The sequence below is a fragment of the Macrobrachium nipponense genome, chromosome 46 (genome assembly GCF_015104395.2).
Source record: "Macrobrachium nipponense isolate FS-2020 chromosome 46, ASM1510439v2, whole genome shotgun sequence".
In the NCBI taxonomy this organism is placed as follows: Eukaryota; Metazoa; Arthropoda; class Malacostraca; order Decapoda; family Palaemonidae; genus Macrobrachium; species Macrobrachium nipponense.
Window position 1 is genome coordinate 28,630,650 of NC_061106.1, and position 11,533 is coordinate 28,642,182.

Sequence of the window (11,533 nt, forward strand, 5' to 3'; positions counted from 1 at the left end):
TGGAAGGACTAAAATGAAGCCGAGTACATAACAAACAGAAATAGGTCAGCACCTTATGCAGATCATTATAAATAAATGCGCCGAGGAAACCAGCAAAAATATTTCCATGCAAAAGCACTTGTGAGGAAAAGTAGAAGAAAAGTAAACGAATGGCATGAGTATTTTCTATTCTTGTAAAGCCCAGCCATTCAGTTGGAATTTGACTACAAAGTTTAGGCCCAAGGCCAAGCGATGGGACCTTTAAGGTCTTTTAGCCCTGAAAATAATGTTGAAACAAATGTTACGAGAAGGTGGAAAATAGGATGGAAGAGAGAGAATAATAACGGAAGTGTAGTAAAAAGAATGAAGGGGGTTGCAGCTGGGGCCAAAGGAACGCTACAAAGTGATGATAGGTGGGGATGTCTTGCATTAGAAGACGAAGATTGCAGGATGGGAGAAATGATATCCCGAGTCGTAGATTTCTTTATTCCAAGCAGCAAAAGGTAAATATGTACAGAGGCTCTGCAGGGCGTGCAGCTCGCGCCAAGAGAAGCAAGAAGAATAGCCATGCGCATGTGCGGGGTTCATAATACAGGGCGACACATGCAGATGCGTTCACAATAGGTGATTTTATTAAATACATGGAAATGAATCGTACAGCAATTGCATAGTTAAATATCCATTATTCCACACCTCCCCTTCCTCTTTTGCGTTCAAAGAGGTATTTTGAACGTACTAAACAAATTACATGTAGATAAGTACATTATGTAGGCCTGTTCAATCTTGGGGACCTGCAAGGGGCTTTGGAGGGAATTGATGACTTTTCCATGTCTGGGCTAGGGACCACAGGGAGATCAGAGTTGGGAACTTGACTGGGGCTGAGCAGTGGATATAGGAAGCGACGGTTCCGACGTAACACTCGACCACTTGGGAGACAGATTTCGTACTCGCGTGATCGTGCACCACCCATGACAATCCCAACTGTGTCCCATCGGTGGGATGTTGGGTCCTGGAGGCGGACATGTTGGCCCACATTAAGCCTGGGCAGGGGGCGGGCGTGGGCGTCATAGTTGCTCTGCACCTGAGCAGCTCTGGCAGTGGCTCGGCGGTCGCAGTCATGGGCCTTTTCCTGCCAATCTTCTGTGAATGACTGAGGATGGGCAGGCACACATGTACGGAGAGGGCGACCATGCAGTACCTGGGGAGGAGAGCGACCAGACTCGTTGGGTGTGTTTCTTAACTCAAGGAGACCACGATCGAAATCCTCACAGTCAATGTTTCCTGTGGGGGCCGTTTTGAGGATCAAGTGCTTGACAGCCTTGACGGTGGCCTCAGCGTGTCCATTAGACTGTGGGTAATGTTGCGATGAGGTGATGTGGTATACACCCCAACGTTCTGTGAAGTCCGCGAATTCTTTGCTGGTAAACTGAGGTCCTCCATCGGTGCGCAGGCGTAAGGGAACACCCACCTCTCTGAAGTAGCGGCAGAAGTGCCGTATGGTCGAGGAGGCAGTAGTGTCACCCTTGCAAGGGACAACCACAGGCCAGCCGGAGAGGCAGTCAGCGACTACAAGAAAGGACTTCCCAGCTACCTGGAAGAAGTCCGCCGATACCGACTCAAAGGGCCTGGATGGATGGTCGTCGTTGTGGAGAGGCTCCCGTTGTTGGCTGGGACGCAGGACTACGCACGGCTCGCAGGCAGCGACGGTGTTGACGATATCCGAGTCTATCCCAGCCCAGAAGACAGTTTGTCAAGCCCGACGTTTGGTAGCCTCGACACCACGGTGACTATCATGGAGTCTGGCGAGTGTGTGGCGACATAGAGCTGCAGGAACTAGTATTCTTGCCCCATAGAGCATGAGGTTGCCATCAGTAGAGAGGGCTTCTCGCAGCTTTCAGTATGGTGATAAGGATGCATGTAGGTCCTAGCGGTTTGTGGGAAACCCAGAACTGATGCAATCGCGAAGGCGAACGTAGGTGGGGTCAGCCTGTGCTGCTATCGACATGTCCTGTAGGGTCCGGTCGGCGTCAATGGTTGGGGCATCCTCGTCCTGGGAAGCTGTTGTAGTATTGATGACAGATCTGACATGTGCCGTTACCTCAGCACAGCCAGTCATATCCTCAGAGGTGGGGTAGCTGACTGGTGCACGAAAAAGTGCATCTGGGATGCATAGAGACTTGCCGGCGCGCCACACTGCAGTAAATTGATATTGCGACATGCGCTCCTTCATTCGCTGGAGCCATGGGTTTTCAACCATGTCCAGCGTGTAGCTGTTGATGATAGGCACCAATGGGCGATGGTCGGTTTGCAGGGTGAAGGTTGGCAGTCCTTTGAGGTATAGGCAGCACTTTGTGAGGGCCCAAGATACTGCAAGCATCTCCAGTTCAATCGTTGCATACCTTGTTTCGGCGTCTGCAAGAAAGCGGGATCCACACTGGACTACTCGGAGATGTCCAGATCCATGGTCCTGGAGGAGAGTGTAGCCTATCCCGTATAGGGGAGATGCGTCGGTCTGGAGAATGGTTGGCAGGGTTTGGTCGAAAGACGCAAGAACAGGCAAGCTTGAAAGTGCTTGTTTCACACGTTTGAAGGCCTGGTCATGGTCAGGTGTCCAAAGAAAAGAGCGCTTGGGGCTCATGAGTGGTCGAAGGGGCTGTGCAGTCAAGGCAATATCTGGGGTAAACTCTGCCAACTGGTTTACTAATCCCATGAAGGAACGTAAGTCCGTCAGGTTGGATGGTGTAGGGAAGTCTTGCAGAGCAGCAACTCGTCCTGGGTCAGCAGCAATTCCTTCTTCGGAAAGGGTGAAGCCACAGAAATTCACTCTGGTCTCTGCCACTGTGAACTTTTGTTTGTTGAGAGTGATGCCATTTTTGCGGCAGTGGGTGAGCAGCTCGTGGATCCTGTGGTAGTGTATCAGTAGGTCATCGTCGTAGATGAGAATGTCATCAACAACCTTGACACACTTCTTCATGCCTTGGAGAGCTAGGTCGCCACGGTAACAATAGGCATCACCAGTGGCAGCGAAGCCCATAGGTCCCCGGCAATGCTGGAAGCGTCCATAAGGCGTAATGAAAGTGGTGAGGTGGCGGTCCTCTTCTGCTAGCTCCATCTGCCAGTAGCCGTGTAGAGCATCCGCGGTGGTGAAGAACTTGGCGGTGGAGCCAACAGCACAGACAGCAGCTAAGGGCGTGGGCGAAGGCTGGGCTGGACGGGAGACTTGTGCGTTCAGCTTCGTGAGATCCTCTGTGATTCGAACTCCCTTGGCTCATCTCCACAAGGCTTAATGATTCCCTGTTGTACCATGGAGTCTAGTTCATTCTTGACAGGTTCGCGGAAAGCGTAGGGTATCTGCCTTGGGGTGTGGATGGCAAAAGGGACCGCATCTTCCTTAAGGTGGATTTTCATGGGAGGGCCCGCCATCGGCCTCAGTGGAGCTGCTTTAAGGTCTTCCTTTGACACGAGTACGTCCTGAAAGGTTTGTAAGAAATACTCTCGGGCCTCAGCAGGGGTCGTGTCAGCATGCAGGGGTAGCTCCTTGCATTGATTAACGTGGGTGACCTGTAGGCAGGACCGTTTGGCCAAGGACAGGGTGGCCTTAAGGGTACCTAAAGCCAGTATCATCTTTGACCCATCTGCCGTGAGTGTCACTGATGTGGCGGGAGGCTGTAGCTCAGTCCTTGGAATGCGAAGGAGTTCCAAGTGCTGGGGGCCATCACTGATACATCAGCTCCTGTGTCAGGCAGCATCATTATCTTCGATGTCTCACCCTTGTAGGTGAGGGCGATGGATATAGGTGATGGTGAGGAGTCAGTTGATGAAGAAGGGGTCTCGACCTTGCGACAATTAGAAGGCTTGCTAGAAGGGGGCGTGGCATTGGGCGGGCCGCCATTGCTTGGCATTCATCTGCTGACGGCAGTACTTGTCAGAGTGGCCCACTCGGCCACAGTGTCTGCATGTAGCCTTGTTGGCTGGGCACTTTGGGGTCCTGCGCCAGTGTCCTTTGCAGCCACAGTTTACACACTGTCGCTGGCTGGGCACTTTCCTGTTGAGCTGTGCTTCCTTGTGCAGGAAGGACATAGAGTGTCCTTGTTAGGGGTTGGTAGCAAGGTAGAACCCCTGTTGCTATGTCCTTTGATTTTTTTATACATGGAGATGACACACAATTTAGGAGGGGCACGTATGGCGGTAGTGGCTGTCCGTGTGGCCTCATAGGAGCAACATTCGTTAACCATGGTGGCCAATGAAGCCTTGTCCAGGGCAATGAGTTTCTGAGTGAGCTCCTCGTCCCTGACTCCCATGATATTGATCATCTTCAGCTGAGTCTCCTCGCACACAGCAGAATGGCCAGGACAGACGTCGATTTCCTCTGCTACATGCTTCAGTTGGAAATAGAAGTCGCTGAAGCTTTACCCTTCCCTCTGCTTGCAGGAGAGCAGATCCCTGCGTCGTAGAGCTTCATTCCGCAGGTTCTTGATGTGTTCCTGGAGAATATTCAAGACCTCGTCAACACTCCGATCCGTGTCTGGTGGTACGTTGTGCGTGTGCTCGGGTATTCTTTGGGTCTCCAGGCTGAGGCACATACGAAGCTGTATCATTTGTTTCCTGGTAGGTAATATCCCTAGGTCCACCATCACACTTTAGTCATCCCAGCAACTACGCCATTCCCTGAACACTTGGTATGTGGCATCAGGACGTAAGGGGGGCGGGGTCTGGGCGATGGCTTTCTGTGGGGGTGGTGGCTGGGTGGACAATGGCACTGAGGATTGTGTGGGAAGTTGTTGTGAGTCCACTGGTGTTGCTTGCTGCTGGTCTGAATTGACGCTAAGTAGCTGCAACAATACGGTGAAACGTTGAGCTTCCTCCTCTCTTCTCAAGTTGACCTCTTGGTGGCGTAGATCCTCTTTGTGACGACGTTGTTCCTCTTCATAACGACGTTGTTCTTCCTCTCTCTGACGTGCAGCCAACTCGGCCTGTCGAGATTCCTCCAGGTACTTGATGAGGAGCCTTAACTCCGTATTTGGAGCTGTGGGAGGCAGTATACTCAGGTGTGGGGAGAGCAAACGTGGGGTTTCCAGCGTTGCAAAACCTGGAAGGGTTCGATGGTCTGTTGGTGAGACTGGGTGTGAAGGCAACTGGCGGTCCTCAGGGGCCTGGTCGTGTTGCATATCCCCAGGTTCGTCTTGATGTGAAGCAGAAGCCATTATGAGCAGTTTTCTGCAATGTCAACTGCAGTTTAAAGGAAGAGAAGAACGATGAGGATGACTTTCTACAGTTATTATTAAAAAGTTACTGTAATTAATTCTTCCACTGTGCGGCGAATACTGGCAGGCGGTGGAGAGTGGGCTGGGTGGGCTCCTGGGGGGTGGGGCTGGCAGGCGGTCGGGTGGGGGAGTGGGGAGCGACCACTCGACCGTTGAAAAAATGAGTCGGCAGTGTATGGCAAATGATGAGGGTGGGTGCATGTGCCTCGGGCTCTGTAGCTGGGTATGGAAATAAGGGTACCCGTAGAGCTGGGGCAAGGCACAAGAAAAATACAACCCACTAAAATCAAAGCACTGACATTACACTGCACTGGGACTACACAAACACTGCATGAACGTATCATAAGCACCGCACTAGCACTATAAAATCCAAAGGCGACCGAGGGGTAATGGCGGCTGGGTTTGAATGCTGATTCCGGTGTTCTTTGAAAATGCTGAATGGTCTCGTCACTGCGCCATGTTGATAGGTGGGGATGTCTTGCATTAGAAGACGAAGATTGCAGGATGGGAGAAATGATATCCCGAGTCGTAGATTTCTTTATTCCAAGCAGCAAAAGGTAAATATGTACAGAGGCTCTGCAGGGCGTGCAGCTCGCGCCAAGAGAAGCAAGAAGAATAGCCATGCGCATGTGCGGGGTTCATGATACAGGGCGAGACATGCGGATGCGTTCACAATAGGTGATTTTATTATATACATGGAAATGAATTGTACAGCAATTGCATAGTAAAATATCCATTATTCCACACAAAGAACCTTATGGAATGCCTACAGTGCACCGTGCAAGGTAAACTGAAGGCACTAAGCCCTTACAGGGCCGGCCATTCAAGAAAACTTTGTTCGCAAGCTATTTATGGGCAGTTTGTAAAATGCATTTTTGAAATGCTCATCAGCGACTTGCAAGCACTGTTTAAAAACAGTTTGCAAACTGTCCACAAAAGTGACCTAATTTTTAATGACTGTTTGCAAACAAAGTTTCGTGGTGCGAACTGATCTTGAGAGTACCTACTGGTAAGCTTTAATCAAATTTTGCAATAACTCGAGTTTCTTCCATCAAGGTGGTCGTCAAAAATTACTCTTTCAAAGGTACATTCAACGAAATCCATCTAAAAGCATCACATGTATTGTACTACAAGAGTCCAGATTCCCCACCATTTTTTTTCTTTTTTTACTGATGAAGCAACTCTCATCTCGGTTGGGTAATTCAAGTTCAGAGATTCACATTAGGCCCATTAACCTCTCGGGCTCCTTGCCCACTTACCAGGCAAGGGTTCTCGTTGGCTGGCTTTATGCTGGGGGGGGTCACACATTCACGTATCATGACGGTGTATGCCCACGTATGTGGATCGTGGGCATCATCGTGGTAAAATGGCCTTGAACAGTTGGTAAACAGGACACGGGCTGACGGACGTAAAGCCAGCACCGTAAATTGCGCAGCAAATGTACGCACAAAGAAAGCAAGGTCAGACGTATACCTGGAACTTACGCTGATAGTGTAATGTTCTATGTTCGTCAACTTCACGTTGTTACCACGCCCACCGTTGTGGGGCTGTAGGGTACAAAATGGCCGGCCTGTAAACAGAGCAGACTGTAAAGTGATGGAACATGTATGAGAGAATGTAAAAATATTGCATTCTGAAAATCCAGGTTGTAAATTCACTTTGGTAGAATTCTGCATGTACTGTAAAATATTGTATAATTTCAACAAATATAAAAAAATAAAGTCAGACATTATAATATACATACCATTGGCAGTCCCAACATCTTGGGCTTCTTCTGACGGACGATGTGGGGCTTGAGGAAGTAGGATATGTTCAATATCCACTTCTACCTGTCCGTCAGTTGTCTTCTGTGTCGCTGTCATCACTCTGTATCTCATCCAACTCCGACTCCTGTAGGTGGAAGATGATATTTCCTCGACCTGAGTGTCTGCAGGAGTGGCTGTAGGAGTCTTCTCCGGTCCGAAAGAAGGTCCTGCAAGAAGATGTGACGTTGATGGTCCATTCCTTGGTCGTTTTAGGAGGTTCAGCATCTTGAAAGGCGTTGTGGAGAGTACTTGGAGGAAACTGCTGGTCTCGGGAGACGGAAACAACAGCTGACCTGAGGGTTGTTGCTGTTGTTGTTATATTGAGCCAACACTTCTTGTTGGCACGGGCCTTTCCCTTGTTCGGGAGGGCGCCGACTTGACCTTTTATACCATGCTACAGTGTTGCCATGTTGAACAGGGTTGTAAATGTGCGAATCGATTTCCCCATAGGCTACAGCGCAATTAGGAGGCCCATGTGCTTCGCGGTGGAAAGAAAACAACGACAGCGAATTATGCAGGTGACCCTAGCGCCTACCCTGCAACAGTCACCTTGGGTCCCACGTGCAATGCCTGGAGCTAAGTCAGGTGACATTTGGCGTGACCACCCACGACTTGTTTTGAACATTTCAAAACTGGAGCGGGCTATGGTGCCCTAGTGGGTGGAGCTTAGAGCCTGGACGACCCGTCACCATACGTCTACGATTTTACGTATGTTTTACGTTACATTTACGGTTTACTGACGTAAGTTGTTACCAACTACCAATTTCCGCTCATGTGTGGGCGTGCGTGTGTTGATACTTGAATGTGTGACCTTAGCAAAACGTTCTGTGTGTGTCATCTTCACGTCAGTACCACGCCCACCGTTGTGGAGCTGTAGGGTACAAAAGGGCCGGCCTGTAAACAGAGCAGACTGTAAAGTGATGGAACATGTATGAGAGAATGTAAAAACATTGCATTCTGAAAATCAAGGTTGTAAATTCACTTTGATAGAATTCTGCATGTGCTGTAAATTATTGTATATTTTCAACAGATAAAAAAAAAAATAAGTCAGACATTATAATATACATACCATCGATAGTCCCAACAAATTGGGCTTCTTCTGACGGACAATGTGGGGCTTGAGGAAGTGGAATATGTTCAATATCCACTTGTTCCGGTCCGTCAGTCGTCTGCTCGCCCCTTGGCTTCTCCTCTCGGCGGTGAGGCGTCCTCCGTCTCGATCGAGGGAACGTTCTGTCCGTCGTCAATGGGGATAGTTTCATGGAGAGTTTCCATGTCGCTGTCATCACTCCGTATCTCATCCAACTCCGACTCCTGTAGGTGGAAGATGATATTTCCCTCGTCCTGAGCGTCTGCAGGAGTGGCTGTAGGAGTCTTCTCCGGGCTGAAAGAAGGTCCTGCAAGAAGATGTGACGTTGATGGTCCCTTCCTTGGTCGTTTTGTGAGGTTCAGCATCTTGAAGGGCATTGTGGAGAGTACTTGGAGGAGACTGCTGGTCTCGGAGACGGAAACAACAGCTGACCTGAGGGCACTGAACCTCACAAAACGACCAAGGAAGGGACCATCAACGTCACATCTTGCAGGACCTTCTTTCGGCGCGGAGAAGACTCCTACAGCCACTCCTGAAGACACTCAGGACGAGGGAAATGTCATCTTCCACCTACAGGAGTCGGAGTTGGATGAGATACAGTGATGACAGTGACACGGAAACTCTCCATGAAGCTACCCCCCATTGATCGAGACGGAGGACAGCCAAGACATCGAGGACAACGTGCCACCGGGGCGTAAGAAGAACCTCTGTGTCATCCTGTCGGACGAAAATGAGAGGCTGTTGGGTGAGTGGCTCGAGCACGAGGCCAAATTCATATACAACAAGGGGATGGCTGCCTACAAGGACAAAGCCAAGGTGTGGAAGGCCTTCGATGACAAGGACAAGTCACTTAGGCCACCAATGACTGGCAACGAGCTTCGGACGTGGTTCACGTTCCTCAGGAGACGCTTAGGACGCCTCACCGCCGGGAAGAGTCCATGGCCTAGGGGCGAGCAGAGGACTGACGGACTGGGAGAAGTGGATATTGAACATATTCCACTTCCTTAAGCCCCACATCGTCCGTCAGAGGAAGCCCAAGATGTTGGGACTACCAATGGTATGTAATATTATAATGTCTGACTTAATTTTTTTATATTTGTTGAAAATATACAGTAATTTACAATATATGCAGAATTCTATCAAAGTGAATTTACAACCTTGATTTTACATTCTCTCATACACAGGGTGACCAGATGTCCCGTATTTGACGGGATCGTCCTATATTTCTGACATTTGTCCCGTGTCCCATATCAACCCTTCCCGGGATGCCTTTTGTCCCGTATTTTAAATATTTGAAATAAAAAAACAATATGCTAGTGAAAGTTTGCAAAATACGGGGTATACACAAACCAAACACCATCTCTTGAGGGCAGCTGGATCAGTGCAAAATATGACAAATGAAAAATAACATACTAACAACAATGAAGAAAATACTTTTGAAAGGATTATAGAAAGTTTTCATCATATGTATTTTGCTGTCTGCAATTTATTCAATATATTACGGCAAGTGACTTCAGTTATAACATCCTTTAAAGCTGCAAAACATGCTTGATTGCAATATTGTAATGCTTTGACACATGTAAAGAACAGCTGTTTGTAACAAAATCTACAATGAACGCACTTCAAAACAAAAGAAAAGTCAATGAAGTAGGTCCTGGACAATCTGGACCCAGCTAAGAAGGAATTCGCACTGCGTCACTGAGTGCGTGACTTCACGTAAGTTGTGTAACTATATTGTTTAACTACCGCTCCAATTTAGGTGTCCCTTATTTCAGTTTTCAAAATCTGGTCACCCTGCTCATACATGTTCCATCACTTTACAGTCTGCTCTGTTTACAGGCCGGCCCTTTTGTACCCTACGGCCCCACAACGGTGGACGTGGTACCGACGTGAAGTTGACAACTTGACATAAGAACGTTACATTTGCGGCGCAATTTACGGTGCTGGCTTTACGTCCGTCAGCCTGTGTCCTCTTTACCAGCTGTTCAATGTATTTCACGATCCACATACGTGGGCATACGCCGCCGTGATACGTGAATGTGTGACCGCAGCATTAGTTTATCCTTGCTTGTTCCTATTCTAATGTTTATTTCATAGGAATGGGTAAACGTGTAGCTTTTAGGAAAATGCAAAATCCAGCATTACTAGGCTGATATACTTCACTTCCAGTTTCTCATGGCAGGACATATCGAGGAAGTATGTTGGATTCTCTCAGTCATTAGAAGGATGCATACAAAGAGGACACCTGTCTTGGTATCTGAATGAATCGTAGTATGCCCATACAACTATGCGTATAAGGTAAAAATTTTAACCCATTAAAAAAAAAGTGAAGATACAGTCATCACATATACACACATGGAAAGGGGCCAGGCATCCTCTCCACCCAAGCTAGGAACTGGAGGAACTAGCAGCTTCTGTTAATGCCCCCCCCCCCACCCCCCCCCCCCCCCAACACCCCGCACTCACACCATTGCCCATTCACAACAACACCCACCCCCCTCAAAAAAAAAAAAAAAAAAAAAAAAAAATCCTTCTCTGTGACTGTAATGTTGTTACCAGTGAAATCGGTTCAGCCGTGTCAACGGTTGAACTTGAGACTTAAATCCACTGAGATGCAAGAAACGTTAAATCTGGATTACATACAAAACAAATGAAGAAAAAAACGAAAACCTCATCCACAGAAAAAAAAAAAAAAAAAAAAAAAAACAAAAAAAAAAAAGTGTGCAGTTACAAAAACTCGTGTCTAGTTTACCATCACAACTGTAAAAATAGGGCGGTACGCACTCGCACACACAAAAATTTCGTTCACAATTTATTGCCATCGATCTTACTAATCAGTTTAAGGTGAACTCTTGCAAGGTGTCTTTAAGAATCACTAGTAGTTAGAGTATGAGGGAATATGTCGTCTGTCAAATTGCGGACACTAACTACTTTGAAAAATATACCGGCAATGCATCATGAAAACTCAAGGTGTAAATAATTTTCATAGCCTGACCTAAATATTACTATAATACATCCTGATTTGAAACACACAATTGTCTCCATCATTTCATTGATTCATCTCCCAAAATTTTTACCCTACCATACCTGCTTTCATATGTTTTCACGAACACTATTAATGTTAACACCAACGCTCGCGCGCGCGCGCATGTATAGTGAAGCTAAGCAAAATTCTAGTTGTTTCCCCTTGAAATTATAGATTAACGTCTCTGTTAGACAGTAGACTGGGCTATTCTCTCTCCATCCAGCACGGCCCCTAGATGAGAGAGAGAGAGAGAGAGAGGAGATGAGAGAGAGAGAGAGAGAGAGAGAGAAAAGAAAAATCAAGGTCACCACTACTGCAATACTAAGATACTAACAGAACGTTCATTTCTTGAGTGGGTTCAGTTGCCAAC

At 47.8% G+C, this 11,533-nt stretch overlaps 1 protein-coding gene across 3 annotated transcripts in view; it reads right to left on the reverse strand.

Annotated features, from left to right (window-relative positions):
- The window catches only part of LOC135214844 (uncharacterized), a 62,210-nt gene that overhangs the window by 47,635 nt on the left and 3,042 nt on the right, over positions 1 to 11,533 (reverse strand). The gene's annotated exons all lie outside the window — the stretch shown is intronic.